The 27,468-nt window shown below is 34.1% G+C and overlaps 1 protein-coding gene across 5 annotated transcripts in view; it reads right to left on the bottom strand.

Moving 5' to 3' along the window:
- The window catches only part of LOC141456154 (lachesin-like), a 413,770-nt gene that overhangs the window by 292,977 nt on the left and 93,325 nt on the right, over nt 1–27,468 (bottom strand). For 4 of the 5 annotated variants that reach the window (XM_074131863.1, XM_074131864.1, XM_074131859.1 and 1 more), the window contains exon 2: nt 13,221–13,283. The exons of the other annotated variant lie outside the window; for it this stretch is intronic. The gene's annotated coding sequence lies outside the window, so the exon portion shown is untranslated. The remainder of the gene's footprint in view (nt 1–13,220; nt 13,284–27,468) is intronic. 5 annotated transcript variants of the gene reach the window in all.

Raw genomic sequence — 27,468 nt, 5'->3', positions numbered from 1 at the left:
TTTTTTTTGAAGACTGTTGCGAGAATGACTTAGTCTACCTTCTATATAACTTTAACTTCAGACCACAAGTATTTCATCGAACGTTGGAAAGAGTAATGCAACCCTTTTCCTGCATTCCTGCAAGCGTCTTTTAATTCGCTCGTAAACTTGCTGACTCTTCGCTAAAATAGCAGTACAGATAGACAAGTTTAACGTGGTAACTTGCTTCATCAAACACTTCACATCAAAAAGTTTCAATCTGCTTAAATTACAACCATAACTTGACAAAGGTAAATAACATACAATTCCTCAAAGTAAAGGAGATGTTGTTGGTTGCCATTTCTAACTCGAATTTAAATAAATTTAACTGGAATGAACACATTTTATCTTGATTGAATCAGACTTTTACGGACAAGAGAAATCTCTTTGAAGCATCCGCAGTTTTTAGCTAAAGAGTCAATTTCACCAGACTTATCAATTTTACAAAAATGTGCTTCGAACATGTCAGATGTTAAGATTAAGAAGAAAAAACCAAGTTACTAGTCGAAAATAATGAATAATGAAGATTTGGTTCTGTAGAAGTTGACTTCTATTATTAATTTCTACTTTTCTTTGGTTCTGTAGGCGTACAAAAGGGGATTCCGGCAATTTATGATCTGATCACGGTGAAAAATGTATAATGATACAGACAAGAGAGTAGATTTGAAGGTTCCCTAGAAAAATGATTTGGTAACCTTGATTAAGAAGAGGCTATTTCCATATAATGGATGGACAGTCAGAGGGACAACACTGGAGAAAAATCTTCTTCTTCCTTTGGCACTACAGCCCTTGCGAAGTCTTGGCCTCCTTTAGCGGCAAGTCGCAAACATCTCTGTCCATGGCTTTTCTTCGCCAATGCCTGACGCTCATCTTCTGCAGATCCACCTCTACATCCAGCAGCCGTAACAATCTTGGCCGACCTCTAGGTCTTCTACTTCCTCGGTTCCTGGAGGAAAATGCCTAGAGAAATATTTGAGGGTGGACATATGTGTTTTTATTAAACTGAAGTTCTTCTGCCATTTCACAAACACATTTTCAATGAGATTTTCTGACTCATGCGACCCCTTATTGGCGATGAAAACTCCATTTCAGAAATGCATAGAATGCAATACAATACATTCAAGGAGATGAGGAAGAAAAAGTGATCGAAATATAAAAAAAAAAAGTTGAAGTTTTATTAATGTAAAAGAAGATAATAGATTATGGGGGCTCATTTTTGTAAAACAGAATTCCCTTTTATAAACGATCATTTAAAAGAAATATGATACATATTTCTTAAAAAAGCAAACATTAAACGCTCCGAGAATAAGCTCTAGTGTATTTAATAATATAACCCTTTCTCTTTTTTACTGTCCTTCTGGAATACTCAGCGCGTCAAAAAAAACTAGCGTAGAAATAAAAACTGAATGATATAGTGTTCAGATGTGTGCTTAGTGAAAGTAAACATCTGCAGAATGACAGATAGGGTTGACTCACAATATGGAGTGTGCAATATATAAATCGTGCAAACAATTTACAGAGAAGTGTGCAAGGGGCAAAAAAAAAAAAATGAGGGACATCCGTGAAAAAGTTTTATAAATGGATTCAAGTCTACCTGGGTCTGGTCCATTTACTGTCAACCCTACAAGAACTAGCCCGGGACTAAATATTTTATGAATTCTGCAGGGCCTACCTGTCCAATTTATAATAAAAACTTAATCCATTTTTTCCTCCCGTTTGTGTGTTTTTTTTTTAATATAATATTTTTATTTATTTCTTTATGATTCACTCGGCTAAAAATTAAATTTCTATTTGTCTAGTTTTATTTATTTATCCTTTTATTGAAATTTACACCTGTACCTGCAGGGTACAATAAGTAAATGAGATAAGTGTATATAAATAGCGTGGCAGACGTGAATGACGGTCATCCAGTGATGGCCGCCATTAGTCACCCAGTTGGTCTCGGGGCCAACGGCACCTCAGCCGTCTTCGAGGAATGGAGGGTAGTGTGGTTGAAGACAAGTTTGCAGCTAAAGGGTTGGGATGAAATGAGAGTTTTTGATGAAAATGTTTACACCGGATTTTGGCAAGTTCGGAGATGAGTGGAATTTGGAGATTTGTATGGATTGTGTGGTTGCTAACATAGAATGGAGCGTCTACTATGCGGCAGAGTATTTTGGCTTGGAGTGTTTGCCGTCTATTGATGTTGGATTTTTTAGCTGTTCCGTAAAGTTCGAGTCCTTAAGTCCATATTGGTGTGAGAAGAGCTGTATAGAGTTGTCGTTTGTTCAGTAGTGAGAGTTTTGAGTGTTTGGCTAGAAGTTTGTATCGTTTGTTTAGTTCGATACGTTTAAGTCTCGTATGGGGGTTCCAGGTAAGTCTCTTGTCTAGGTACATTCCAAGGTACCGCACATGGTCGGCTGGTGGGATAGGTGTGTGATGTAAGAAGACAGTTGGTGGAGTTTGTCGTTTGAGTGTGAAGACTATGTATTTAGACTTAGTTGGGTTAATTTTTATACGCCAGTTTTCTAACCAAAGTTCTATTGAGTGAAGGTGGGGCTGTAGTGAGCGTACTGCGAGGATAGAGTCAGAGAGTGTGGAGAGAATGGCAGTGTCGTCAGCGAAGGTGTAAATAGAGGTATTAAGGTTAGAAGGTAAGTCGGCAGTGTAGATTGTGTAAAGAAGAAGAGCTAAGACACTTCCCTGTGGCACACCAGCAAGGACAGGATAGATGGTAGAGTGAGTAGTGCTTTGAAGAACTTGAAAGAATCTGTCAGAGAGATAAGAGCTGAGTATGAGGTAATAAGTGCTAGGAAGGATGCGTTTGAGTTTCCATAGTAGACCTTCGTGCAAGACTCGGTCAAAGGTTCGCGATACATCGAGGAATACTCCAGCGCAGTATTGTTTTCGCTCGAGTGAAGTAGCAATGGTGTCTACAACACGATGGGCCTGCTGGATCGTCGAGTGGCAGCTTCTGAAACCAAACTGATGGTCCGGTATAATTTCGAGAGATTTGTCTAGTTTAGGAAATTTATTTATTTTTAATTTAATACGAGTTTTCTGTAATTACGAGAGAATCATATTTTTTCATAGAAAGTAATTACAGTTTTAAGAGGGCGTAGTTTTGATTTTTAGACCTAGATGCTTCTAGGCGCTTACATAAAACTTTATCTATACCTACAAACTCACCATCTAAGCGAGAGTTACATTTTATTTTGGGATCGAGATGTTCTTGGCCACGGCCTTGTTAAAGAAGCAATCATTCCCTCACCAAAGGACCCTAAAGCCATACAATGGGCCAACTACGCCAACAAAATATAGCGTGTCTGCTACGCGAAGACATTTTAATAATAAAAAATTCGGACATTGACACATGACTTATTACATGTTATTTACACTTCTTTTTTTTAAGTAGAAAATAGAATTGATTTGTTAGTGAATTGAATAAATTTATTCATTGAACTATATAACGTGCAATATCTGAAGTTTGTAGGTAATTGTTGACTCTTGGGTTATGTAAGATGTAAAAAAAAGCTCGTCCATTACATAAACAGTTAAACAGAACAGGGAACAGTTAAATCTTAAACAAAAACATTTTCTATTGTTTGATTACCTATTGAGAGGTACCAATCAATAATTGATTGTAAATATATAAATTGTAGCAAGATACGTTAAATATTATACATGAAAATAGAGGATTGGATAAAGTTGGGAAAAATGTAAAGAAACTGGACGGTACAAAGGGGAAACTCAGGTCGCGCCAGATGTCGTTCTCATCCTCACATTTGGATGCAAAGATGTAAAGCAGATACAGAAAAAGTCAGATGCGGTCGAACCAGTGAATCTACTATCGCTTTTGCCCATATTTCTAACATTTTAATAACTTCTGCACAAAATCCTCTATTTAACATCTTGCTTAATAGTTCAAATAGAAATATTTGTTCAATTGATTTCTTCAATTATACTATTTCGTCTATACCAATAATTCGGTATGTTATTTTGTGACTGTAAATTAAGTTTTATAAAAACCATAGAGCCATTGTGCAAGGAGGTTTTATATTGTACAAGACAGGAATTGAAAATCGCCACAAACTCAAAAGCTGCTCTCCTCAACAATGCAAACGATCTTGCAATTCTTTCTTCCAATTGCTACCAAGTAATGGGTCACCAAAACCTTCAAAGCCATCTTTCTTTCAAAGTAGAATGGTTTAAAAAATTGGAAAATCCATTTTTTACCATCTGCTGAATCATTCACCTCCAATTAACTCTAGGTTTGAATTCCAATTCCACCCAACATGTCGGCCGTTTCCTTGGGTTGTTTAATGACCAAAAATGGAACCTTGAAAGAGTTTGAACAATCAAAGAGACTACTGGACAATAGATGCCATCTTTCAATAAAAAGCAACCACTAATATGAACCTCAACTTTGAAAACCTCTTTCGAGTAAACGCCATTGAACTATAGTATTCTATTGTGACTGTAGTACAAGAACAACTTTTGGACAATTTGCCCAGATTATTGTTTAAAGCACCTATAGAGTTCCATAATTAAAAATAAAACTGATAGCGCTTGAAAACAGTAATTAAATCCATTTATAAAGGGGTAAGTACAGATTCTGCGAATGGAATTAATTTTGCATTGCGGTTTATAACTAATATTGACACAATATACAATACTCCCTTCGAATAAGTATTAATTAATATAACTGCGACTGATTCTTTTGACGAACGATAGCAGAAACAAAATGGAAATCATTTTTGATGAATGTTGTCATTTTTGGTCTCTAATTTTTAAGTTGCGAAGAAGAAATGCCTTAAAATTATTACTAAGGGAGTGGACAGCAAACACAGATGAGATGAAAAGCCAGACTTAATTATTTCATGGTTACCAGAATTGAAAGTTTGTCGTCATTGCAACATGTTGCAATATGCAATGGATAACTTGCATCAAAAATCATAATTTTTCATTAATCAGAACGCTTTACTTTAAATCGTCAAATAAAGAATTTTTAACACCTACAGCTGAAAATTCTTCCTGTACATTTACATTAATATTTATCATTTTCAAACGAATGACTCTTTAAATACTTAATTGATTGCTTATAATGAATTTCATACCTTACGGCAGTGCGACAAACTATAGTAGATGACGTGTAGAACCTGGGAAGGTCGAATTTAGGAATATGAAGGAAAACTTTTTTTCTGTTTCTTTTTTCGACTCTTAATTACTTGCGAGTAATGTCATGTAAAAAGTGCAATGGCCGTCACCAGGCGCTGAGCTGAAGAAGGTGAAATCTATTAATAGATTCTTTTCGAACCCGAGGCAGCACCAGCAAGTTATCACAAATACTCTGCTTTATATTCCTAGAATGCGTTAAAAATATAGTTCAATGTACAAGGTTTTCAGAATTTTCTATTTGTGAGAAATGTAGAGTAATTATTTTTTAAATTTATTTTCGAGTTTGTGAATAATAGGATTGTCTTAAAATTCAAGGCAAATACTCCATGTAGATGATGGATAATGACTTTTCAAATCGCATGCTTGATATACATAGTAGATCCAGCTTCGATCTGAAATATACTAAATTGAATCGACACGTATATTTCTTTTCGCTATAATTAGTTGTTTTATCAAATGTAGACACAAGTTCTGATGATACGGTAAGTTGATCTAAACCAGGGGTCCTCAAACTACGACCCGTGGGCCACATGCGGCCCCCTGAGGACATTTATCCGGCCCTCGCCGCACTTCCGGAAGGGGCATCTCTTTCACTGGTGGTCAGCGAGAGGAGCACTATATGTGGCGGTGCCGCAAAGCACTGCGTCGCTCTTGTACAGTACTACTTCCGATGACGCGGGATGCACGCGTTACATCTCCGAAAACAGTGTAAAATAACTGCAGAAGTAAAACGTTTGGGGACCCACACAAGACACCAAAGCAAGACTAAAGCAAAATGAAATCAAATTTCTTAAGAAATTTTCGCACTTATGGGAATTTGGAATTAATTACCAATGTCAAAATTATTCTAATTACTTTACTTAAAAAAAGAGTGGACAAAATTTAGCACGAATGCTTGCAATTTTCCCAAAATGTTCTCAAATAATTAGAATATACTTCAAAATTAAGGAATATGGACTGCTAATATTTTAGCAGTGTGATAATGTGTTCTGTGAAGGTTTACTATCCCATTAAATTACAAGTTAGAAAATCTCTCCAGTGAAGGAAATAGGACATACTCACATTTACCAACCCTTCTTCCTCTTTTTTAGTAAATCCTCTCGCTCTAGAAGATAAATCCTTCAACAAGTAGCGCTTTCTTAACGCTTCCACTAACGCCATCATATTCATATTAAACAAAAGTTAAGCCAGAAAACTCTAGAAGCTTCTACACCCAGTAACCATGGTGTTGCTGCCCGCTTAGCACATGGTAATACCAACTACAGCACCTCCTTCCTACACATGTGTGATTGTGACAAAAGTTTTTAATAAAATTTAACTCTAGTTTCTTTTTTTAGATTATACTTCAAGGCAAAATATCAAAGCTTGAAGTGCAACGAAGAGAGTTAAATTAAATTAAATTTCTTTTTCTAGGCCAATTACATTTCTAGGTCTTGTCTCTTACCTTCGTAAGTGGAAGGATTGCAATTTTTATTTTGTATTATCTATTTTGAGAATCGCCTGTGCTCTCTCTTCTTCCAGTTTTTACAAATCTAACTTGTAAACATTATTGTGTACATCAGATGAATTTAACGAGAAGAAATGTCGGAAGAGAAACCACTTATTTCTCTGGTTACATCTAGGTTTACAATTTTTTGTAGGCAGTTTCTTTGTTTAGCTGGACTTAGTTAATCTGGTGAAGTCTCTCTTGGAGTTACGCTGGCTAAATAAGACTTATAAGTTTTGTTAGTAAAATAAAATTTGTTTGTAATAAAATTAAGTGGTAGGCTACTCGAAATTGAGTTCAAATTGTAAATTGAGCAAGCGGTTCCTCATTCCTCAAACTTTATTCTTTACATATCTCAGCCAGTTCACCAGTTGGTTCAAAGGCTAGCAGTTCAGCTTGGCCTATGACTCTCTTAGTTATCTAATTATTCTTAATTTCACTAGGATGTTTTTCCAGATAGAACCATACATTTTTCTTAAAACTTTTCTTTCTTTTATATTGAGAAGCAGGTGAAATCCATTAATAGATTCTTTTCGAACCCAGCACCAGCAAGTTATTACAAATACTCTGCTTTATATTCCTAGAATGCGTTAAAAATATAGTTTAATGTACAAGGTTTTCAGAATTTTCTATTTGTTGGAAATGTCGAGTATTTTTTTTATTTTTATTTTCGAGTTTGAGAATATATTTGCCTTGAATTTCAAGATAAACCTAACTCCATGTAGATGGACAATGACTTTTCAAATCGCATGCTTGATTTACATAGAAGATTCACTTTCTTTTGAAAGGACAAATCAAGACTCCCTGAGGAGGTAACTAGTAAAACAAAAATAATTGTTTAGTTCAAGTTGTCCTTAGTACTACTTAGTTTTACTTAGAACGTTTTGAAGTACTAAGAAAGATCAATTTAGGGCGGCAATTCTTGCTAATATTTCTGATATATTACAGCCTTGGAAAGAAAAAAATCCTCTGAAATGCAGGATTTAATTGCAATAAGTGTCTCATTATTATTTATTTCTGGCATAATATTGAGTTAACAAGTTTTGAGGTACTCTAATATTGTTAACAATGTTTAACAACTGCTCAATGAATCTGTTAAACATGTTTGCATGATATGTAAACAATGTTAGCAGGGAAAGCCATAATCTAAAGTAACAAAAGAATATTAATTAATTGAAACGACGGTGGTATTTTACAAGTTTCATTTTTTATATTGAAGTAAATAATTTTTCGTTAGAGATAAGAAGCGTACGTCGTTACAACTTTACAATGTTGACACTAGGCAGCAGGAGCTGGAAGAAGATTCAGCCTTGAGTTTCTCTATTTTAGTTTCAATAAAAACGAAACTATAACATTTTATAAACCCGAAACTAGATTGTATATATTTTATATATCTGTGTGCATGGTGTTAAGTGGAATATTTTAACTAATCATTTCGGTATTCTAAAATAAAATACATTATTGATCACTTTCTCATGCTATAATACCAATGTACACTTCTGCTTGAATTCCTTCCAAGCATTGAAACAGGTGATTCTATCTTAATATAAGGTGTTTTGAAAAATTAACCGAATTTTAAAAAAAGTTTGCCTAACTTAAATAATGTATTTTTATTATTAATGTTAAAAAAATGAAAGCTCGTTTTATCAATTGGATGCAAAAACAGGAAGAAAAGATGTCTCTCTTTAAGAGGAGGATTGGTATACAAGAATATGGTACGATCTGATGTGTAACGTTTGTGTAACATTTTTCTGCTTCTAACTGATTCTGGAATTGTTAGAAGCAGAAGATGATACATTTTGGATAAAATTTCACGTTTTTGTTAAATTCGCTAAATAAAGATTGAAATTTAGATCTTATCAGCCCAAACTATGATAATGAAATATAATTTGTACAATATCCAGTAAAAATAAATCAAACAAATTTAAGTATTGTAATAACACAGGCATTGATTTGATTGATTAAAATTAAGTATCTAACTTGGCTTTGCTGTGGCATAATTAACTTAATAGCTGTGTCGCGTCACTACTGCGGCGCAAAGTAATCTTTCTAAGTGGCTCTAAAACTTGGGAAACATTAGAGAAGGACTTTTTTTTACAGTATTTTCTACAAATTCTTCGTGAAGCAAAATCTAAAGCTTCGACAACCCTTCCAGCTATTTCAGGCTTAACGACTCATTATATAAATTATGAATCAATAACTAAATAAAACAGGATAGTGAACATTCATTTCTGGAGTGGCAGTCTTATATTGGAGCAGTACATTTTAGAATGGTATCCTACATCTGACAAATATTCTGTAGCTTTTTAGGAAACATTACTGGATAGATGTAAATTATTTAAATTAGTTATTGTAACTTTTTGGAAGTTTTTTTAAAGTGAAAAAGGTACAAATGACAATAGTGTAGGATAATTGAAAAATAAACTTTAATAATTGTTAATCAGATTATGGCACACCTCTTATAAGAAATCATTTCTTGAAGCGTATTTTCTCAAATTTTTGAATCGTTATACGTAATTTTCGGCCAAAAACGAAAGCAAGAATTGTCTGTGAGTACCAATAAATAGCTAAAATGTTTAAAAAATATTTTATAAAGTGTTCTTCTGAAAGAACTTATTTGATGTTCCTCAGGGGTTGTGTTGAATTGAGTTTTACAACCATTGTATAACCCTGTCCTACCGGACAGTTTTATTTAGATATTAATCTCAGTGTACTAGAGTAACTCTGGGAACTAACTCATACCGCAAATGAAAAGTCCGCCAGAAAATAAAAAACCGAATTAGTTAAAATAAAAATATTGCACACCCAGCATTGTGCAACTTAATTTATTCAAACAAAATGCATTGCGCTGGAAAAAACTATTATAATTTAGATTGAGCATTTCTTCAAAAATAATTATTCTTCGTTTATCATACAAATTTAGCAAAGTTGTACAATTGGCTAATCTTCAGCTCAGCTAGAAACGTAATTTAATATTTTTCGCTATTGACCCAGTCACTGTGTGGAACTGATCACATTAAGCAGTTTAGCAATCACAGCAATCGGATTAACTATTAATTAATTTTCTGTATGATTTACGATTGTGGCGTAGTGAACATTGTAAGCTAATTTAAACGTTTTAGCTAGCGCAGTAATTACTATTTCAATCTGTAGTATTGATAAGATTTTATTTTATTGAGTGTAATCTATTTGACGCTAGTTTTTAACGTTGACTGCTTATAAACATAATCGTAAATTAGCTTTTGTCGACTGCATTTTACTATTTGTATGCATTTGACAGTATGAATGGAGATCACAATATTGTTCGTCTAAACCTAAAAGTAAAAGATCACTCTCTAATTTTCAAATTTCGCTAAAAGCTTACATTTTATGTAAAGAATCGAAATAACATCAACCAAAATATGACTATTCCATGTTTATGATCTTCATAATAACAAGGAAATGATCCTTAGGGTAATCAGGCCGTTGCCTTCACCCTTTACACGAGTTGTAGACATGAACGAACTGCTCGATATTGGACAAGGGAAATGAAAGAAAAAAAAAACAATAGCTTTTAAAAGAAAAAAAGAAGGCGAGAACACAATTGAATCCTTCAAAAAATTATAAAGTTATTTAGCATCTTAAACGTTTCATTGATATTTAATGCAAAAAATTTGAACTAGTATAAAAGGTAAGTAAATCTAATCATTAAAAAAAAAACAAACTACATATGTTCATTCCAAATAAGTTAAAGGTTTTACCAAATGTTAACATGAATCGATCTTTTGCACACCTAACGTGAATTTCTCAGTAGTCAAAAGCTGAAACAATCTTGTATACAAAGTTTGTTATTGCAAATGGTTAGCTACAAATTACCCAAGTTAAGGTAAATAGCGTTGCAAGAGTTCAAACGTTCAAGTACCTAATATCAATTATAATAACGGACAATTGCGGAAACCCACATGTGTAAATGCAATTACAGACTCTTCAAGTGTATGAAAAGTCCTAAAACTTATCGAAGGCTATTAAATTAACTCTGTGTAGAATGCTGATTCGTCTATTCTGTCGACAGAGCCAAAAAGCATTGATCTTGGCCATAATAACAGGACGATAACGATCCTTTTAGATGAGTCGGAAAAAATAGTAAACTCTAAAATAGTAAAGAAAAATACAATATGGAGATAACTAGTAAAGCATTATTCGGAAGTAAACGTCTTTATTCAGATCAAATTAGTGAAAAGTTTGCGTATAAAACGCTTTTTACAAACTGCTGTTTTTTATAAAAGATATTGCTGGTCAACCAACCATTGTATGCTCTTTTTTTACATTTTTTTTCTGTTGCGTCAGTCTTTTTCTATGCATACTGCTACAAAGACTCGGGTGACCATTTGCAAGGCTGTTCGAAGGGAATTAGTTCTCTAACCCAGCTGATTAGAAATTGGGAAAGGCTGCAGCTTTATCATTGTCTTGAACACTTCGTCTGCCATTTGTTGGCACTACGAATCTTCTTTTCAGCTTCAGTATTATCTTTTCTGGCGACTTCTTTTGGGCACTGCAATATGGTATGAATGGAGATCACAATTGTTCGTCTAAACCTAAAAGTAAAATATCACTCTCTAATTTTCAAATTTCGCCAATAGCTCACATTTTACGTAAAGAATCGAAATAACATCATCCATTTATGTTTTCCTTCTAAAAATTTTAAAACGCGAAACGTCTAGAAATAAAAATTTGTCACAAACATTTAGTAGCCACTACATCATTGCCAAGGATAAGCACGCAGTAGGAGAGATATTTTTGTAGAGGATTTATATGATTTTGGTGTTGAGTATGTGTCGGATCTAACGATTTTATGTCAATATGTTTCTAACTTGTCTAAGAACTTGGCCCCACCATGCACTTTCAAACAGGCCTAATATTTTTTTATTTAATCAGATTGATTTTTGGTATTGTTATTATTCACTCTTAAATAAATAAAAAATACAAATTGTTTATTCAGTACATGTTTAATGCAACAGAAGAGTTTAAACAGATTCTATCTGACACTTCATTTCCATATTATTTATTTATTTTTATTTTATTTATTAGCGAATATTAGAAGTAATGTGGGAGAATGTAGCAGTTGATATTGGTACCAATATTATTACAATAATGCTATTCTACAAACTGATGAAATCAAGCACGAACTGCAGCACTGTCAATTTGGCAGGCTACATCATTAAACACTTTTACTTGCCTTTCTGGAACATTAAACACAGTAATGTGAATTCTTCTCTGCTCTCAAAATGTTTGAGACAAAGTGAGTGTCCAGGTCTAAAAGAGGGGTGCCTTGATGAGACGTATAAGATGAGAAACAAACTTTCATCAACATCTGACAGCCTGAGGTATCAAATCTCCCTTCCCGGTTTGCAATAATATTACCGTAAAGATTTGTTATTTTGTATTTATTTATTTTTTTTAAAATCTTTTATTGGAATTCACAACTGCAATAACTGTTTCAACAATCAAATGTGATATAATAAAACAATGTCATGAATATGGATAGGAGAACGGCACCTAGTGGCGGCGACACTCTATTAATGTGCTCTTGCTGTACTGCTCTTAGGGTGAGAGTAGATCGCGGGGCCATCTTCTCTTCAATCTCCTTGGAGGATTAGTAATGTGGAGGAAGATAGGTGTTCTATGAGAGGGTTAGCATGAGCTGCTGTAGAGGAATGAAATTTGAGGAAAGGAGTGTTAGCAAGATCTGTAATTAAAGGAATTTTGAGGTCATTATGGATAGTGAGGTTAGATACATAGAACGGAGCGCTAAGTAGTTTTCGAAGTATTTTTGAATGTAATGTCTGGAGGCGTAGTGAGTTGGAACGCTTAGTCGATCCCCATACTTCGATGCCGTATGACCAAATAGGTCGCAGTAACAGAAGGTATAAGAGTCTTTTGTTATGTAGGTTAAGTTTCGAACGTTTGTCATATAGTCTGGCGAGAAGTTTGTAGCATTGGTTAGTTTCTTGTCTTTTCAATATATCTAGGTACGGTTTATCTAGGTACAGTCCAAGATAGCGTACTTTGTCTACAGTTGGTATAGGAGTTTGGTTCAAGATAACAGGAGGTTGGATTTTTCGTTTAAGAGTAAATACTATACAGAGTGAACCAGTAAGTATTGTCCATGGGCCTACTGTGTGTAGTACATCTAAAATGGAGTTCAATGACGTATTGGCCAACTTCATATTTTCCACTGTTCTTGAGTGACATCACTTTTAATTTTTTTTTCTAAAATCATTACTTTTTTGCAATAAAAATGTTATTACTCAGAAAGTTTTAGTCCGAATTTGATTCTGATGACAATGTTACTATTAAATCAGAGCTTCCAGGACTGCTATTTCTTCAGATTAATTCCTGCGTTTATGTACCCGAATACAGCAGCTATTCCAATTTCTTTCTTAATCGATGCTTAGTCTGATTGGCACCGTAAAGATCTTCGAAACTAGGATGGTAACTAATGCTCGGATTCTAGGTACAAATTAATCTATTCCATCGTAAAATTTATTTATAATTACTTATATAATTAAATAGGACTTACCATAATAATTTTTTATTCAAATCTTCAGCATCAAGTTTACGATAACTAACCGTTTAGGAAACTCTGAAACAAAAACAATTCTTTAATTCAATTGAAAATATTTTAATTTCTTCAGTTCCACATATCAACAGCTAGAGGATATTAGTTCCTACAATTGTTAGTAAATATTGATTTAAATCTTAATTGTAGGAGGTAAGTGCATATTAATCATGATGTAAACTGATAATTAGTGACATTGAGGACAAGTTGTGCATTGCAGTGAATATGTTCAATGAAGGCCCTAGTGCAGGGGTCCCCAAACGTTTTACACAGGGGGCCAGTTCACTGTCCCTCAGACCGTTGGAGGGCCGGACTATAAAACAAACTATTTTAAAGTAAAAAAAACAAAACGGGAACAAATAGAATATTTCAAATAAATAACAAGTAAATCAACAAACTGCCCAGTATTTCTGTGGGAACTATGGGCCCGCTTTTGGCTAATGAGATGGTCAATGTCCGGTTTAGTTACAGTGCTTTGCCTTTCTTCCTACTCCTGCTGTTATTTTACACGCTGTTTTCGGAGCCGTGACGCTTGCATCCCGCGTCATCGGAAGTAGTACTGTACATGAGCGACGCAGCGCTTTGCGGCACCGCCACATATGCAGTGACGGCACTGACCACCAATGAAAGAGATGCCCCATCCGGAAGTGCGGCTGTTGATATCCTGTAGCCGGATTAATGTCCTCAGGGCGCCGTATGTGGCCCGCGGGCCGTAGTTTAGGGACCCCTATACTCTAGTGTAATGCGTAAGTGTTTAGGTCTAGAGTGTTCAGCTGATTCGGATTGTCAATCTGTATAACTTCAGGGGCAATTGCATTTACTAATCTCGCAAGACCATTCCTCCTACGAGAAGAAAACAGGTTTCAGAAAAAATGAAACCATCAGAGCAGCAAACTTAACTCCTTAATCGCATGTCTTCGCTTGAGATGAAAACTATTTATTAAAACTGTCCGGTAGGACAGTTGTATAAGGGTTGATCGTCAAAAACTGCACGAAAAAGCGTAACGCTGAAAAACACCCAACTTTGGCATTTTTTTTCTCTTTTTCTATAAAAGATAAAATTCCCAAATTTTCTTTAAAATATAGTGCAAATCCTCCTTTATAACTGTAATTTTTTCGTAATAACATAGATTTATTAGTTTTCGAGAAAAGCAATGTGAAAATTGCGCAAAAACAACATTTTCAAAAATTGTTCTTCTTGTTGTTGTTGTTGTTGTTGTTGTTGTTGTTGTTGTTCTTCTTCTTCTTCTTCTTCTTCTTGTTACCTTTTTTGTAAACAACGTAGCGCCTAAACGCGTGAACCGATTTTCATGAATGAGGTGTCATTCGATTCGGAATTTTATGTAGATGTGCCTTTTGGGGGTCTCGACGCTGTACATCGAATGAGAGAGGAGTTAGCCCCCTTTATGTAAGGCCCCTTCTAAAATTATTATTACTAATTACTCTGTAAATCTTGGCCTGATTTTGATAAAATTTGGTAGGATGTTAGGGTTAAGGCTCCCCTTTGTAACAATAAAGCGACGGTCTGCTCTTACACTTGTTAAGGGGAAGTATAGCAATCGTTTCAAATTATCAACGCGTGAACCGATTTTCATGAATGAAGTGTCATATTATTCAAAATTTTATGTAGATTTGCATTTTAGAGGTCTCGACGCTGTGCATATTTGGGAGGGGAGTTCGCCCAATGTATGTAAGGCTCCCTCCAATATTATTATTACTGATAACTCTGTAAATCTTAGCTCGAATTGATAAAATTTGGGAGGATGAAAGGGTTAGGGCTCCCCTGCATAACAGTAAAGCGATGGTCTGCTCTTACTTTATTATATTATAAATGCGTTGTAGTTTTATTTTTTATATGTGACTAAACTAACTGACGGACTAAGTCCGCCAAGCCGGTCCCAAGCCCAGGTGAGAAAGGATGAGGGGTCCGTCGGAGTTACTTATGTTTCAGGATCTAAAGGCTAACTATACACAGAGCCAGGAGAGGGAGGATATATTCATAAATGTTTATGCTGTGTAAATATGTTATTGTTTGCAACCCTCTATAAAACTATAAATAAATCTATCCAAAAGGTACAAAAATCTCCTTAACAAAAACTTACAGTTTAAAATGTTAAGTATAAGGGTTGATTAAACGCCAAAATGCACACAAATCAGCAAGTATCCAACATTTCATTCATACTTCATTAATATTTAAGTAATTTTACTGCATTAACTTTTTATTAAATTTTTTAGAATTTATTAGATGTCGCAGACCCTTTTGCTGGCCAATTTCGTCTACAAAATATATGTTCTAGTAGCACTGTAGATTGATTTGTAGATTGACAGTGCTACTAGAACATATATTTTGTAGACGAAAATGGCCAGCATAAGGGTCTGTGACATCTAATAAATTCTAAAATATTTAATAAAAAGTTAATGCAGTAAAATTACTTAAATATTAATGAAGTATGAATGAAATGTTGGATACTTGCTGATTTGTGTGCATTTTGGCGTTTAATCAACCCTTATACTTAACATTTTAAACTGTAAGTTTTTGTTAAGGAGATTACTAATAGGATATAACATAATTAAATCATAAATGGAAAAGTACTTGACACAAAATTGAAGTTATTTCCACATTTGAAATAGCACTTCCCAAAATATTATCTGTTTCATATCGATTAATCAGTATTTATTCCAGCAAATAAAAAAAAATGCTAGATGTAATGGATCAGAATAAAAAGCAAGCATTATAAACTTCTGTTAGCACCTAAAAATCGGATCTTATTTTTAACTAGCCATTAGGTGAACTAAAATGTCTAAAAGTAATTTATTACTTTATAAAGGTAAAAAACTGGCGGTAAGTGTTTTGTAAGGGAGAGAGTAGAGGGTGATGAAAAACACAGGAGAAGAAACCAGTAAAGGTTTTTCACTTAACGGCACGCAACAAGGCAGTAAATCGTTTTTACGTCACCACACTATAAATTGATACGTGAGCACTTAGAATCATGTGAACAGAATGATCATAAGTTTATGAAATACCGCTGAATGTTAACATTCGACCACTTTTCTTTGCTACCTAATGGTATATTGACCGCAAATTATATATACTTTCTTTCAAGCAAAAACTATGATGAAAATAAAATTATAGCTTTTCCTTGCCTTTATTCTTTATTGCATAAATTTTTTGTTTCGAATTTTATTACAAAAATCGAGGAGGTTCTATGCAGTAAATGAGGAAGATTTGATACGAATCTAATGACGCAAAGCAAATATTGAAAAGCGAAGCGTTTATTCTAATTGCATGAACTACCTCTCTGAGAGAAGAGTTAGGCGAGTTTGATGTGATTTGCCTGTGGTTTAAGGATACTATTCTGTATTTTTGTTTTACGAGTGGTATAAAATTGGAGGAGGAAATTACCATCAATGCCTTAATCATAATCAGCCATCGTATGAACAGCTAGCAAAGCGATTTCCATTAAATAAAGAAAATCTGGGAAAAAATGAAATACGTACGGAAAAATCAAATACACTTTTAATGTTAATATAAACATAAGGTTAAGATGTTAAGGTTTTTATTTTAATCTTTTTGAAATTGTCTTATGATAGATAAGTATTCTATGTGTTCAGCAACTTGATATAATCGAGCAGCCATACTGATTTTTGTAATGTTTTGTTTATGCGAATGAAAACATTCTCTCTCCTGTAAGCATAAACTAGGCAGGGTCGGATTTTCCTATAGGCTGACTAAGCTTCAGCCTAGGGCATCAAGATCAAAAAGGGCCTACATTAAAATTGTTGGCAAAATTAAAATTACACTATTCTAAATACAGTGAACACTAAAACACTGAACCGAAAATAAGGAGAAATTCTACGCATATGACTAATAAACAAACATAAAAATGTATTGGTGAAGATCAACGCGTTCAGCTCATTGGGTCTGTTCGTCTGTATGAGAGCCTCATAAGAGGAATAACTTAGGGTCTTTTTTCATCTAAATCCGGTCCTAAAAAGACGATGTGTAACTATAAATTCTTAATTCTCAAATAGATTCACAATGGTTTCATTGCAATAAATTTTTTTCCAGAAGAGTTGAAAGTGTAAAGATTTAGTTATTTAGTTGGTCTTTCATGAGGAATATTCAGCACATTGCTAGCCTCCATAAACAGACAACACTTCGCTTTTTTCCTGGTCAGTGAGCTCCTAGGAAGAGAAAAAAATCTAAGGGCGTCAGCTGGATTCAAACCCAATCTAGAAAAGAAATCTAGGACACTTCCAATGAGCTGAGCCCTTCCTTAATTTTTTTTATGATTATTAAAAAATTCCTTTTTAAGTAAAACTGTCATGAACATTCATTTAACGAGTAAAGTATTATACAAAGTATTTTTTTTTGTGTATCTAGAGCAAAATAAGTTCTAATATTATTTTAAACTTTTTTTTTTTTGCGTTATAATGTTTATACTTCGACTTTCTCTATTTGCCCACTGTACGGAGCTCGGCTACGTGAAAGGAATATGATTCATGATACTCATACGATACAGGTTATACTCCGTTGAGCTTAAAATCAGAAGGGAAAACGGTTATTACGCTGGGAGTTCTCAAATAAAAGTTTTACATCAGACAAACAGGTTTCTAGTTAGTAAGGGAAAGGAAAACTAAATCCTTGGAGCTATTCTGGAAAAAAATGAACAAATAATCATGAAAAACAATCGGAGAGAATTTTCGCATGAAAGGTTTCGTACAATAAACCATCCATTAGGTGTATCTATCACCATTTCACGTGAAATAAAGAGTGTTATGTGAAATAATAAGGTACTGTAAATAATAATATGTGAATCCATCTAAAGAAAGGGAAGGCAAAGAAAAAAACTAAGAAATAAAAGAAGTAATAAATTTGGGTTGTAGAGAGTGATTTCAAATGGATATAAAGTGAGGCTGAGACGACGTGCGCCAGAGAAATGGAAATCTGTCAGGACACTATCTTTTAGACGAAGATAATCTAATGAGAAGAATCATTTTTCTTTGGTTTATTTCTTTTTTTTTTCTTTAAAGCAAGATGAAAACAATGACTTAAATAAATTAGGGATATATCTTTATTAGATTTATTGCGGCTGTACCCATCTCTTAAGATCATCGTAAAAATAACTTGAGTTAAGCACGGACTAGACTTTTTAGGGTAATGGACAAAACTAGATCTTAATCTAATAACATTTCTAAATTTATTATTTAAGCAATTTTGAATAATTATTTTTCTAAAATTAATGAATTATTATCTTAAGTAATACTAGAAGATGGTACACGCTAACAAATTCTTAAGATCAGAGCATCCTTAATTGTAGAACGAAGGCAATTAGATATTTTAAGGTTATAGGGAGAGTATGCTTCCACTAAATCATTATTCTTTCTGTTAACCTAAATGATATGTGGCTAAATATTATAAAAGTGACGTAAAGATGGCTGGAAAAGCATTTTCCCAGTTACGACTGAAGTTTACAGCTTTTACTAACTTGTGAGAAACATACGGGATTTTATCTTGAGTCCTAGCACTAGTTCACTAGTTCAAGTGAGAAATTTGAAGAACTAGCAAGTTGACGAAGTGAATCATTTGTAAACAAGATTAGTTTCGAAGATAGTTCTATAGTTACTTTACCGCTATCGTTCTGTCACATTCTGTTGTGCGCAGAGTAATGGCAAATGAGAATATCCAGGAAGTATGGGCAGATTAGAAACTCATCTGTCTTCCAATCATTTCTCTTGGTTACTGACTTTATTTTATATTCATATAGGAGAGAGGGGGCACATTTGAACAGAATTTACATTTTCTGTTACAGAGTGCACAGAATCGTATTATTGAACCTTTTTATTTTGTTTTCTACAACTTTCAAGTCTTCTTAATAGATCTACATCAATAAACAGTTAGTACTGTGTTTTTTAATCTAAAAATTTTGTGTCAAATGTTAATATCTTCCCCACTGGTGGGGGCAGCTTTGAACACAATATAAAATAGAAAAAAATTATATTACTTTACTCTGAATCTACCTTCTATCAGTTATTTCTCTCACTACATTACTTTCTCTTTTAAACCAGTGAAATCTAGTTCAAAATTCAAGAATGACTCAGTTCGGGATACCGGAAGTGATGGGTTTAGGAAGTTTGAACAAAATATTCGGTTTGTTGCGCTTCTTAATGTAGGTTTGGACCACTTTCCCCTTCTCTGCGATTAAACAAAAAAAAAGACACAACCTTGCAGGTCGGTAGGGCACATTTCAACATCATAGTTAAAAATTTAACTCTCTTTCCATAAAAGAATACATAATATCCAACACTTTTTTGTAAGCAAATAGAGTTTTGTAAATACTAGATTTAAAAATACGAATTCCAAATGTTAATATGGACCAATAAAACTTACACCTTGTCCACTACAATCTACACAATACACTTCCAAAGCTGCAACAAAATTTTTACTTCCACCTTACAAAATATGACATTCCTCAATTCTGACTTTACAAACAATGAAAACGAAGGGAAACTCTATCGATAATACAGCAGGTCTACCACAACATATGGAGAAAATTATCAATCATAAATGTTTTAAATATTTAGCGAGAAATTGAAACTGTTCAACGTGCCCACTTCTCCCCTACATAACAATGGGTCCTACAAAAAAACAAATACTTTGATAACTGCAATGCTTATCAACAAAATCCTTGCCTCAATTGACGAAATTTTAAGGAAAAGTGAGGGGAAAAAAGTGTTTGATTAAAGGAAACCGTTTCACTGCACCCAAAAAATAAAACATGCAATTCTAAGCTGCAACTTTAAAATTAATTATCTGGGTATGTTAATGTAATAAAGTAGAACCAATCGTATTAGCGCCATTAGAGTACATTTTTTAAAGGAATGAATTTCTGCGGGGTATTTGGAGCCTATTTGAGAATGCTGATAAAAGAGCTGCCCCTTCACACTCTATGTTTCTCATTCTTAAACTCTGTTCGTTGAAGAGTTTGGTAAAAGAAGCTTGAAGGTCGGAGGGTTGTGTATTAGAGATTCCTCGGCCAGTCTTTTTCTACTGGCAAACTTCCTCTCCCACACTGCTTCCGCCGCGCGCTATTACCAACCCGTCTCGGTGTCACTCTGGCCCAATTGTTTTCCCGCCAAATTGCCATCAATCTCCACAGAACGTTCGCGTCCTTCGCTGTGCTAACAGCGCCAGAGACAGAAGCGGTCCTTTACGTCAACTGTTCGTCTCCCCCAAAGCTCTCCTCCTCCTCCTTCCTTTACCACTTCCACACTTCCGTTCAGAGCGTTCTATGGATACACCACTACATTACACTCCCCATTTCCGTCCTCGCTCGTCACACAGATGAGAACGTGAAGACCGTTCCAGTAAAACAGTTTTCACCTACCATTTATCCGCTTCGGGCCATAAAATTAATTGTTTTCTTTCTCATTTAATATATTGCACTTGGTATAAAACTTTTAATACCAATTTTGTATTTTATTAGTAAAATATTATTTTTAAGACATTGCCAGATAATTGAAAACAAAAATACATTTATATATGGAAAAGTTTATTTTGTCTTTGGGCAAGGTTGTCAAACTGGCATGCGGCCCCGAGGTAATTTTTTTGTGGCCCACTTTGTTCTGAAATAAAATAAAAATGGAAAAAATTGTTATGAAGAAAATAGCGCTTAGGGGAGTCGGTGCACTATCGTACACACAATTCCCTCTGTCGTTAACCCTTTAGCTACTGAAGAGGGAGTATACACATGGTTCAGGGCCTTACCTGGAGGACTGCAGGCGCTGACTCAGTTCCGTAGACTTATGGAAGCGATATGTCTGCCACTCTAAATGGAATTCCTGAATGATAGTAAAGTAAGTAAAGTAAAGCAATCGCCTATTTTTTCAGGTAGGCTTAACGTCCAACTACCAATAAGGCCGCAGACGGAGGTGACTAGCAAACATACTTTACTGTAAATTTCTTTTATTAACCATTAAATAAAATCCAAAGCCTAAGACCGGGAATCGAACCCAGAACCACAATGCATATTAGCTTTGCAGGTTTCGCTTCTAACCGCTCGGCTACAGTGGCGCCTGAATGATACGCTTTTAAAAAAGCAAAGAGAAGTAGGAATTCCTAAAATGTATTCTTACATTCTCAGTCTTTGAAACCAGACATATGTAGCACGAGGAAAATTTAAGGCAAAAAAGAATAATTTTCGTTTTATAAATTCAATTTATAGTGCTTTAATTACTCTATCCATATTCTTGAATCCTCACTTCAGAATATAAAAACAAAATTTGTAAATGTGATGTGGCCCGCGTGAATCTTGCCTGTAGCACCAATTGTCCCGTGTTTAAATTGAGTTTAACACCCCTAATTTAGGGTAATCCCTACAAATAAGCGAGTCTAGCATTTAATAAAAATTAAATACAAATGAAGTAAAGATACATCTAGAGTAGTATAGATATATGTAGTATAGTATAGATATAGAGTACAGATATGTATTAGTTATGTTCATAAAGTGAAGAAACGTCTCCTACAAATATAACAAAAACATTTGGTCTAGCTATTTTCCATAAAATTACAATAGTAGATAACGTAACAATAAGTTGTTCCGTTAAAGGAGCACCTTCGTCAGAAGCTGAACTTTACTGAGAGCCTCTCAAAGAATCAAATTTCATGCCAAAGTTTAAATAAAAGTGATAAACATTTTGAAGAGTAAATTGACTACAAAACTTAAGGAAGATCGGTGGAACTATTCTAGGGGTAAAAAAAAACAACGAAATCGCTTAACGATGATATATTTCGGCCACAACTTTTCAAAATCGAAAGTCTTCCTTCAAAACGGTATACCATGTTGCTTTCTGCAATTGCTGTATTTGCATCTACTCTGTTGACACCGAAGAGAAGTCGCCTTGCACTAAACATTTCTTCTCCTTGATTACGGTACTTCAAACGCTATATTTTCGGTGAACAAATAATATTGGTAATATAATGACTAAACTTTCTCTTTTCCAGGAATTAAGTAAAATCAAGCTCATTGCGTGAAACAGTTATTTTCAAATGTAAACAAACTAAATTGCAAATACGTCTAAAATGAATGATGCGAACAAATATTAGCCGGGCAAAATGAGGGTATGCCACAAAATTAGATGAGTGGTATAAAGTAAACTGGACTAATGTTCAAACCTCATTTAGCTCCGATCCATACCAGAGTCAGCGCCCTATCTGTAGGTCTGACCTCTCAACCACTCCCTCAATTATTTATTATTTATTTTTAATACAATTTATTCTACTCCAAATAGGACAGTTGTATAAGAAGAGTTGATCGTCAAAAACTGCACGAAAAAGCGTAACGTTGAAAAACACCCAACTTTGTCAATTTTTTTCTCTTTTTCTATAAAAGATAAAATTCCCAAATTTCCTTTAAAATAAAGGGCAAACCCTCCTTTATAACTGCAATTTTTTTGCACCAACCTAGATCTGATAGATTTTGAGAAAAAAGATGCTGAAAATGATCAAAAACGGCTTTTTCAAAAAATGTTCTTGTTCTTGTTCTTCTTGTTGTTGTTCTTGTTACCTTTTTTGTAAACAACGTAGCGCCTAAACGCGCGAACCGATTTTCATGAATGAGGTGTCATTCGATTCGGAATTTTATGTAGATGTGCCTTTTGGGGGTCTCGACGCTGTACATCGAATGGGAGAGGAGTTAGCCCCCTTTATGTAAGGCCCCCTCCAAAATTATTATTACTAATTACTCTGTAAATCTTGGCCCAATTTTGATAAAATTTGGTAGGATGATAGGGTTAGGGCTCCCCTACGTAACATTAAAGCGGCGATCAGCTCTTACACTTGTTAAGGGGAAGTATAGCAATCGTTGCAAATTATCGACACGTGAACCGATTTTTATGAATGAAGTGTCATTCGAATCGAAATTTTGTACAGATTTGCACTTTAAAAGTCTCGACGCCGTGCCTCATAAGGAGGGGAGTTTGCCCCACCCAAGTAAGGCCCTTTCTAAAACTATTATTACCAATATTTCTATAACGCTTAGTCCGATTTTGATAAAATTCAGCTCGAATAAGTGGTTAAAGCTCGTCTACGTTGCTATGCTCTTGCACCTACTAAGAGGAAGTACTGCAATCGTTTAAATTATCAATGAGTGAACCGATTGAAATCAATGAATTGTCGTTAGATTAAAAAATCTTTGCCTCTTTGCCTAGAAGTACTGCAATCGCAGTTTATTTTGCTTACTCCTCTTAAAAGGAAGTACTGAAATCGCAGTTTAATTTTGCTATTTACGTACAAATACCTATGTTATTCAAAATATGTTATTCAAAACGCTTTTTTAAAAAAAGTTGTTATTGAGAATGGTTTGGGGGACCGCAACTATAATCATTCTTTAAAAAGATCTCTCCAGTGGTAGTTACGGTTCCGACTTACCACCTTATCAGGTTATAATGATAGAATTGCTTATTCCAAATTTAAAAAAATCTGTAAAGCAGATATGTAACTTTGCAAAATAGACAAAAAGGAAAATCTACCCAAAAGGTACAAAAATCTCTTTAACAAAAACTTACAGTTTAAAATGTTAAGTATAAGGGTTGATTAAACGCCAAAAGGTACACAAATCAGCAAGCACCTAACATTTCATTAATTCTTCATTAATATTTAAGTAATTTTACTGCATTATTTTTCATTAATATTTTTTAGAATTTATTAGATGTCACAGACCCTTATGCTGGCCACTTCATTTATAATATTTTTTTGTTATAATTATGATAAATCACACATACGTACATGCATGTTAAAGTAGAAAAAGACAAAGTTAGAGTAGGCTACTGTCTTGAATTCGTCTTACCGAAATATTCGTGAGCACAAATAACACACAGTTAATAACAAGTAGATTATTCAACAATAATTATTCATTTCTCAATTGTAAATTAATTTAGTCCCCCTAATTTTACTTATAGTAAAATCCTGGAATAATTAGCTGTCCTAAAAATATGCATATCTTATTTATTTTATATTACATAGTATTACATTTTTTTTATAAAAAAAAATTTTGAATTTTTTAGCCTCATAATTTTTTTTTTTTATAACGTTTTTCTTTTTAACCTGTAATTAACAGTTTGATTATTATAAATAACTAGATATTACAGTCAATCTACAGTGCTACTTGAACATATATTTTGTAGACGAAAATGGCCAGCATAAGGGTCTGTGACATCTAATAAATTCTAAAAAATATTAATGAAAAATAATGCAGTAAAATTACTTAAATATTAATGAAGTATTAATGAAATGTTGGGTGCTTGCTGATTTGTGTACCTTTTGGCGTTTAATCAACCCTTATACTTAACATTTTAAACTGTAAGTTTTTGTTAAAGAGTTATCATTACAGTTAATGTAATGTTAGGATGAGTCCAAATATTTCAGTCTTAATTTTTATAAATAATTACGTATTTCGCATTTATGTTCCTCGTTTTATATCGGTTATCAGCAATTTAGATCAATTTTTGCTTATAAATGTTGACTTTAAAAGATTTACCATTTCGTGTAGGAGTGTCTATATTGTGGCGATTCTGACATCTTAACGTTTGTTCACCTCCAATTGTATTTTGGGAGATGAAGTTTGAATAACACAAAACTTATCACACTAGAAAGAATAACTTTCTCTCACTTTAAGCCAGCTCTTCTTCCTTCTAAATGAACTATTAAGAAGAATATACGATTCCAGAAATCTTGGGACACAGCTAACCCTAACGAATCGCACGCAGACTTTCTTAAAATGCCAACTAAACATTAAGACTTATGGAGAAGTCTAGTTACTACTTATCTAAAACCACCACATTGTAGCTATAACTGTACTTAGCTTATAAGCAGTCTACGGTCTTAAACAACCTAGCCTAACCATCTAATTAAACCTTCCCTGACACCCAAGTAAACCTTCGCCTTCTCCAAGTCTAAAGATTAAGCTACCAAGTTACCATTTATTTTGAGATGACGGTAACTTAACTGTTCTAGTCTGTCACCTCCATTTCTAATTTCTCTTAGTATCCCTCGGCGTCGCTGAAATGTTAAACACATTCATTTACATTTTAAACATTTTTTCACTTCCTGATTTCTAATCTAACATAATTCTTTCATCTCTAATTTCTTCTTTCTATCCTGTGGCTTTCTATTCTGTGGAGACTGCAAGGCTTGTTGCCATGCAACAAAGGAGCTGCATCCACACAATATACTTAAATTTAAACGAAAAAAAATTCATACGTAATATATTGTAGCATTTTTTTTATTAAGTAATCAAAGTAATCGCCAATTTCAAGGCGCAACGGTAGCCGAGTGGTTCGAGGCGAGACCTGCAAAGCTAATATGTAATGTGGCACTGGGTTCGATTCCCGGTCTTAGGCCTTGGATTTTATTTAATGGTTAATGAAAGAAATTTACAGTAAAGTATGTTTGCTAGTTGCCTCCGTCCGTGACACCTAAAATTGGTAGTTGGGCGTTAAGCCCCCGCCTGAAGTAATAGGCAATTACTTTTCTACTTTACTTTACATAATCGCCAATTTCATCAGGTGGGTTTTAACTTCCTACTACCAATTAGTCCGTTATTATTAAATAACGCCTATTATATAATCAAAAATAAAGCGTACCTAAACTTAATAATAACTAAACAGGTGAACACGATGTCTGGAAGAAGAAAGAATCGCACTTTCGGCCTATCGAAAAGTTTTTAACATGGACAACCACGATAGCCTACTCACACCACTCGCCTCAACCTCCCAACGGTTGCTGTAGACCACGTGGAGATATGGTTTGTCCAATAAAAGGCGGATATGGATTTGTTAGGACCTACGATGACGATAAAAGAGCTACCTACCTACAAAAACTGTGCTGCCTACGAAGGCTTACGACAGCCTTTCCAGTAAGTATGTGGATGTCAATGGGTTAGAGCGTTGCCATTAAAGAAATTCGTCAAAGATAACTCTGTATTCGAGACTCTCAACTCGGATTTAGTTTTTTACTTTAACATTAGTTTTCCTCTCTGTTTCATCAATCAGTTTTATTCCTAAATTACTCAAAAGGGAAAATAATAGAATATGTATCAAAAGAGAATGTTAAAATTTACTTTGAATATTTCAGAAATCTGAATGACCAGTGGAACCAAATTCCGGTTCAAAATAATGTATCTCGAAGTAACGTAAAAGTTATTGACACACTAAATTCCTAATATGACTCTTCCCAGAAATAAACAGTATTTTCAGGTGTTTTTGTGCATTTCTTGACCTTTTTTTTTTTTTTATGTCAAAATGATCGCAGAATACAGAAGTATGGTACTTGATGTTAAGCATATTTGCCTTAAAATAGTAGCACTCTGTTTTTTTGAAATAAAATGTGAAAGATAAATCAATGCAAATGGTAATATTCTGTCGCTTAAAGGTAAATTTTTTATTGGATTGCGTGTTTTCAACCTAGGAACTATTCCACTATAATTTTGAATGGAGTTCCTTTTTACACGTTAAATTTTAGGCATTTAAGATTGTTCATAGCGAGTTCAGGCAATAAGTTTTAGGTTATTGCTGATCTACATTCACGGAGGTTCAATGCTAATATCTAGATAACGAGAACTTTGGACGAATTCATTTACTCACAAAAATGATCATGCTTTTACCTCTTTTTATAAACTTGTAATTAGTTTGTCAGCTCTAGCGGTTTCAATCTAATTTATACGAAGGATAAGATGTGTTAGCGATCGTTCACTAATATATCTTGGATAAGTTGGACGATACAGCGCTTCGGTTAAAGATTGTTAACCCAGTTGTAGTTTGAACTTCAAACAGTCAACATCGCTAAAAAGTGTCTACGTACTTGTGCTCCTATTCTTACTATTCTAAATTCTTTTTTCTTATTCTAAATTATTTTATTTTAATTTTAAATTTTCCTTTTTCTTCCTCTCTTTTTTTTCCCCCTGAGCTGTTTCCTCTTTCTCTAATTTTCTTTTCTATTCATACACTAGTACTCTCTCTTTTCTTTCTCATTTTCTTCTAATTTTTTTTTTTTTTTTTTTTTTTTTTATTTATTTAATAAGTGGTGAAAATCTGAGTCGGTGAATATGTCAGCGGACAGCGGGGGTCCTGGGCCCCCGGCGTCGGACCTAAGTTCAGATAAGTTGTGTGATGGCAATGGTAAAAGTGTCGATGTACCAAACACTAATTTAAT

Source organism: Rhodnius prolixus, unplaced genomic scaffold, assembly GCF_049639745.1.
Source record: "Rhodnius prolixus isolate KJV_2025 unplaced genomic scaffold, Rpr scaffold_4, whole genome shotgun sequence".
NCBI classification, from domain to species: domain Eukaryota; kingdom Metazoa; phylum Arthropoda; class Insecta; order Hemiptera; family Reduviidae; genus Rhodnius; species Rhodnius prolixus.
The sequence above is the reverse complement of the archived record's forward strand: the minus strand, read 5'-3'. Positions and strand labels throughout refer to the sequence as shown.